Consider the following 5,271-nt stretch of genomic DNA (forward strand, 5'->3'; position numbering starts at 1 on the left):
TAAAAACAATCCAAAATGATTTGATTTTGATTAGCAATTTGATGAATGATTAATTGAAAGGTCTAATTGGATTGATAAGTGCTGAGATTTGAGTGACATTGGCTACATACTTTTATATTAAAAAAACTTGGTAATTTTCTAGCTTTTAAAAAAAAATTAGCATTTTTTGCTAATTTGTAACCTAGAATTTTTATTTTTTGCAAAAAATTAATCTATACTAATAGATAATGGGAGAAGGGATTCCGGTCCCCTCCCCCGGACACGTGTCAACACAAGGTTGATCCGGCAAGTCTTAGGCCAATGTGCACGACGCGACACAGTGTACAGGTGACACTGAAGAGCAGTCACGACTCACACAGTAAGAGAGAGAGAGAGAGAGAGAGAGAGAGAGAGAGAGAGTCCCTCTCTGTCGCGCGCGCACACCCCAACAGTGTAGCAGCAGCAACGTCAGTGGCGCCTTCTGTTGACCCCCCTTCTTCATCATCCTCCAAGCGGAGATGGAGCCCCTGCACATGGCGTTATGCTATCGAGGAGGTCCAACCAGAGCTCGGATCACGGCCCCACAACAGCAACAACAACAACACTCCCTACTCTTCATCGTCTCTACGCTCTGCTACTTGCCCCTCCTCATACCACAAGTAAGTCTCGCCCCCTCCACACCCAGGATCATGCATACGGCAAAGAGAGTGACGACCCCTTTCGTTGTAGCACTCACAGTAACCGAACATGGGGCGACACAGAGCTCTCTAAGCTTCGTGCTCGACATGCGCAACCTCGCTCTCAAGAAAAGCTGAGCAAGAAGAAGCGCCCGCGCCCACCTCATCCGCAGCAGGCACATCAACCGCATCAGCAGAAGAAGCCTGCAAGGAGGCCTAGAGAGGAAGAAGAGGACGAAGATGAAGATGAGGAGTGGAGCAATGAGGATGACGATGGTGATGATGCAGAGCTAGGGTACCATTTTGAGGAAAGTAGGAAGAAGAAGAAGAGAGAGATGAGCCCTAGCGAGCTCTATTACTGTGAAAGGTTGTTGAAGCTTCAAAGATCAACATTTCTCCGGACAGCCCGCTTCCACTGCAAGATTCTTGACGTGGAAGGTAGGGTTTAGCTACTGCCTTTTTTGTCACATGCACAATTTTTTGAAAAGGCTTTTTTTGCGTCAAGCCTGGCCGGACCTCTGGGCATCTGGCCTTGCCCGCCAGTCTGGGATTGTTGATGTGAGGCTTGTGTTGTAAGTATGTTAATCTTGGTTGTACAATGAAGCATGCCAAGAGAAAATTGTGTCCCTGTTTCCTCGCTAGCCATCGACCCAATTGTATTATTTGATCCAGGCTGTGAGGTACCCGATGCAATGTCACATGCGTACCCAAGACGACTGTCTCCTACATAGGATTCACATTTGATCACCTTTTATGTTGCATGCATACCCAAGACACTGTCCTCTTACTGATTTGTCGTCTCTGTGAATGCATTGATTGTGAGATATGGCCATCTTGGGCATGGCCATCAAGCTCTGGGCTGTTTTTGACGGATGCAAAGCGAGGGTGTATGTTTGCATCTTGAAGGCATCAGGGTGAGATCTAGGATGTTTTCAGTAGATGGAGAGTAAGGGCATCTCTCCATATGCAATCACATATGGTTGCAATCATCTCTTGGAATGAACTGATTGTGGGCATTCATACCCCTTCGACCCTTCATCCAACTGCCTCAGAAAAGCTATTGAAGAGAGAGATTAGTGCACATGAGAAGTTTCACACTTTTCAGCTTCAAGTAGGGAGTATAACTGAAAATTTGAGTGATAAATTAAGAAACCAAGACATCAGATTTTCTTGAGGCATTTAAGTGTTGATGCTGAGAGAGAGAGAGAGAGAGAGAGAGAGAGAGAGAGAGAGACAGAGAGAGAGAGAGAGATGAACTATAGCTTAGTATATCCAAACACTATGCTAGCACTGTGCTCAGTTTGCTTGGGGTCTTTTTGCAGGAAGAGTTTGATACATATGACCCCAAAGGAAACTGGATTCTTCAGCTCAATTTCTTGAAGAAGCGATCAAAGGTCGTTGAGATTGTTGTTGCGAAAGAAATAGTATTTGCATTGGTTCAATCAGGAGTTTGCGCTGCCTTCAGCCGCAGAGGTAAGTGACATCTTTCTGATGTTACTTAAAGATCCGTCGAGTCTTGAAATCAAGACCTAATCAATTTAGGACTTTGCATACTTGATAGGTTGTTAACTCTTAACTAGGAGAGAGAGAGAGAGAGAGAGAGAGAGAGAGAGAGAGAGACTACCTGTGCAATGAGCGAGCGCCTCTATGCGTATACCTGTCCTTTCATGAGTAATGGCATTCACCCATGAACATAAGCGCGAGGTCTCAAGAGAAGTTGCTGAGCTTCCGAAGAACATGTTGCGGCAAAAATGGATGCGATATGCACTTGCCAGGTGCTCGCCACACCATAGCCACACAAGCTTACAAGCTTCTCCTTCATCTGGTGATGAGTCCACGATGGCAAAGCTGCCAGCTAATTTGTTGAATTGCACTTCCTCTCTCAAAGATTCTGATGCCATGTCAGCTATGTGACATGACTAGGACGATCAATGGTCCACATCAACCGGTAAGAAAATAGGATTGCATTATGCTTAGTTGTGACCCTAATGCAAAGGAGGCTCAAGGCCACATGGGTGGAACTTGGGAGGTGAATGTTCTTTATGGATGCAATGATTAGTAGAGCGTGTTCTAGAAGGGGCACAAGGTTGGTGGGAGTGTTGAGGGCTTGCAAGCTCAAGATTGGTGAATGCAGCAACAACAAGCGACCAAAGTGTGCGAAAAGCAGGGGTCTTAGCTGGGGCAGCGGGAGGCAACCTACTACAATAAAAAAGAATTCACGATGGTATTGTTATTTAGTGGTTGTTGAAAGAAAACGTCGTGCTTGGCACTGTCTAGGTCGACATGTATGCCACATGTGGTGCACTTCATAAAGCAGAAAAAGTACTCAAGGAGCTTTGTGTTCGAGATGTCGCCTCTTTGAATGCATTGATTGTGGGATATGCCCAACTTGGGTAGGGCCAAGGAGCTCTGGGCTATTTTTGGCAGGTGCGAAGCAAGGCTGTCTCTCCAGATGTGATCGCATAAGCTTGGCACTGCCTTGGTCGACATGTATGCCAAATGTGGTGCGCTTCATAAAGCACAAAACGTGCCTGAGGATATTTCTGTCCGGTATGTCTTCTCTTGGAATGCACTGATTGTGGGATATGCCCACCTTGCCTGGGTTGTTTTCTGCGGGTTTTCACTGAAGATGCAATCATCGCACCTTGAAGGCATGTGGCATTACACAAGATGCTGATATGTGCAAAATAAATCACGATGATATGGTTAGTTAGTGGTTGTTGAAAGAAATATGTCATGCTTGGCACCCTCTAGGTTGACATGTATGCCAAATGTTGTGCAATTCATAAATCACAAAAGTACTTGAGGAGCTTCCTGTCCAAGATGTCGTCTCTTTGAATGCAATGATTGCGGAATATGCCCAACTTGGGTAGGGCCAAGAAGCTCAGGGTTGTTTCTAGCAGGTGTGAAGTGAGGATGTCTCTCTAGATGCGATCACATAAGCTTGGCACTGCCTTAGCAACATGTATGCCAAATGTTGTGCACTTCATAAAGCACAAAAAGGGCTTCAAGAGCTTCCTGTCCAGGATGTCGTCTCTTGGAATGCACTGATTGCGGGATATGCCCAACTTGGGCAGGACCAAGAAGCTCTCGGCTCTTTTTGGCCGATGTGAAGCGAGCGTTTTCACTCCAATGAGATGTATGGGCTGAGCCGCCAAGGGATGTTTGTAGCGATCAGTTAATGGGGGAAGGGATTCCGGTTTCTAGCAGGTGCGAAGCGAGGATGTCTCTCTAGATGCGATCACATAAGCTTGGCACTGCCTTAGCAACATGTATGCCAAATGTTGTGCACTTCATAAAGCACAAAAAGTGCTTCAAGAGCTTTCTGTCCAGGATGTTGTCTCTTGGAATGCACTGATTGCGGGATATGCCCAACTTGGGCAGGACCAAGAAGCTCTCGGCTCTTTTTTGCCGATGCGAAGCGAGCGTTTTCACTCCAACGAGATGTATAGGCTGAGCCGCCAAGGGATGTTTGTAGCGATCAGTTAATGGCATGAAAACCATAATGTAATAGCATTCATGGCTTGCCGTGGTTATACCGCCCTTATGCATAAAGGACATGCATACTCAAAACATGTGAGCATGTGTTGTGTGTGTGTGTGTGTGTGTGTGTGTGTGTGTGTGTGTGTGTGTGTGTGTGTGTGTGTGTGTGTGTGTGTGTGTGTGTGTGTGTGTGTGTGTGTGTGTGTGTGTGTGTGTGTGTGTGTGTGTGTGTGTGTGTGTGAGAGAGAGAGAGAGAGAGAGAGAGACGTTTCGGGGAAAATAAAAGAGAGGTGGTTCTTGAAAGAAAACGTTGTGCTTGGCTTTGCCTCGCTTGACATGTATGCCAGATGTAATGCACTTCAGGTGCTTGAGGAACTTCCTGTCCGGGATGTCGTCTCTGTGAATGCATTGATTGCGGGATATGCCCATCTTGGGCATGGCCATGAAGCTCTGGGCTTTTTTTGATGGATGCAAAGCGAGGGTGTCTCTCAAGATGCAATCACATATTCTTACATCTTGAAGGCATCAGGGTGAGGAAGCTCTTGGATGTTTTCAGCAGATGGAGAGTGAGGGCATCTCTCCAGATTCAAATCACGCACGCTTGCAATCATGTCTAGGATGTCATCTCTTGGAATGCACTGATTGTGGGTGGTGCTCAAGATGCTGATATGGCCAAAAGAATTCACGATGATATTGTTATTCAATGGTTGTTGAAAGAAAATGTCATGCTTGGCACTGTCTAGGTTGACATGTATGCCACATGTGGTGCACTTCATAAAGCACAAAAAGTACTCGAGGAGCTTTGTGTCCGAGATGTCGGCTCTTCGAATGCATTGATTGTGGGATATGCCCAACTTGAGTAGGGCCAAGGAGCTCTGGGCTGTTTTCGGCGGGTGCGAAGCGAGGCTCTCTCTCCAAATGTGATCACATAACATTGGCACTGCCTTGGTCGACATGTATGCCAAATGTCATGCACTTCATAAAGCACAAAAAGTGCTTGAGGATCTTCCTGTCTGGTATGTCGTCTCTTGGAAGGCACTGATTGCGGGATATGCCCACCTTGGGTGAAGAAGCTCTGGGCTGTTTTCAACAGATGGAGAGTGAGGGCATCTCTCCAAATGCAATCACGTAC

General features: G+C 46.3%; 2 pseudogenes; one reads left to right on the plus strand and one right to left on the minus strand.

Annotated features, from left to right (window-relative positions):
* The first annotated feature begins 227 nt into the window (after nucleotides 1-227).
* LOC147420632 (uncharacterized) lies at nucleotides 228-2,225 on the plus strand (annotated as a pseudogene).
* Nucleotides 2,226-2,337: 112 nt separating this feature from the next.
* Nucleotides 2,338-4,217, minus strand: LOC147420633 (uncharacterized; annotated as a pseudogene).
* Between the last annotated feature and the right edge of the window lie 1,054 nt (nucleotides 4,218-5,271).

The sequence above is a fragment of the Adiantum capillus-veneris genome, chromosome 28 (assembly GCF_014529385.1).
Source record: "Adiantum capillus-veneris isolate H3 chromosome 28, ASM1452938v2, whole genome shotgun sequence".
NCBI lineage: Eukaryota > Viridiplantae > Streptophyta > Polypodiopsida > Polypodiales > Pteridaceae > Adiantum > Adiantum capillus-veneris.